Source organism: Egretta garzetta, unplaced genomic scaffold (assembly GCF_000687185.1).
Source record: "Egretta garzetta isolate BGI_Z169 unplaced genomic scaffold, ASM68718v1 scaffold134, whole genome shotgun sequence".
NCBI classification, from domain to species: domain Eukaryota; kingdom Metazoa; phylum Chordata; class Aves; order Pelecaniformes; family Ardeidae; genus Egretta; species Egretta garzetta.
Window position 1 is genome coordinate 242,604 of NW_009259422.1, and position 1,024 is coordinate 243,627.

The window sequence follows — 1,024 nt, forward strand, 5'->3', positions numbered from 1 at the left end:
CAGCGAGGACGGAGCGCCGCGGCTCCAGGCCGAATGCTACACCTTGAGGGGACAGGCCGTGCTATAAACCGGGCGGCCTTCATGTTCTCCTCATCATCTTCCTTTTGTGGTTTGGTTTGGTGGTTTTTTTTTTCCTGGAAGGGTGAAGATGTGAGTTATCGCATCTGGCTTTGCAATTTACAGCTCTTAATTAATCTGAAATTTCGACGTAGATCTTTATGATGAGCACAGGCATCTCTGCAAGCTGGGGAGGAACCTTAACGACGATCCAAGACGGATCTGCAGGATGAAATATCAGCGCAATAAACACAGCCATGTAAAACAGAAACGTGAAATAAAAACGCACCCGAGATACCGAAGCCGTGACCTACGGACGAGCGTTCTCCTTGGAGCCCTTCCCTGCTGCGACAGGCGCGGTCCCCCCTCGTGGGCTTTTGGCGGTGGCCCGTGGGTGCGATACCTAGGCTAACCCGACAGCCGCCTCCATAGGCACGTGGCGGGTTTGCAGCCGTCACAGCAACGCGGTTCTTTGTTCCAGCCTCTAGCAAGGATGGAAAGCGAGTCCACGGAACCGTGGCTGCCCGTGCGCGCCGGCCGCTCCGTCCCTCGCCAGAGCTCTGCTGGGCTTGGGGACAGGGAGGTCCCATGAGTGAGGATGCCCCGCTGGGACCGGGGTTTGGATGGGGGGCTCTGGGTGAGCTCTGCGCAGCTCCTGCCCCCGTTGCTGCCTGCAGGCAGGGGCGAGCAGGATCCCTTGGTGTTTTGGGCCAGTCGCCCTCTCTCTGGCAGGGTGTAGGTGGCTCCGGTACTTTGCTGTTCTTTCGTGGCGCGCAGGGTCAGAGCTGTGCTCTTTCGTTGAATCCCAACACGATCGTTTGTCTGTGCCGTCGAGCAGGGCTGGTTCGGTCCCTCCGGAGGGTCGTTCTGCAGTTACTAAACACACCGACGCTACCAAACGCCTCATTATCTGCTTTACCCTTCCTCGCTGACCTCTGCGCTCGGCGGGGTAAACAAGGGCCTTCCG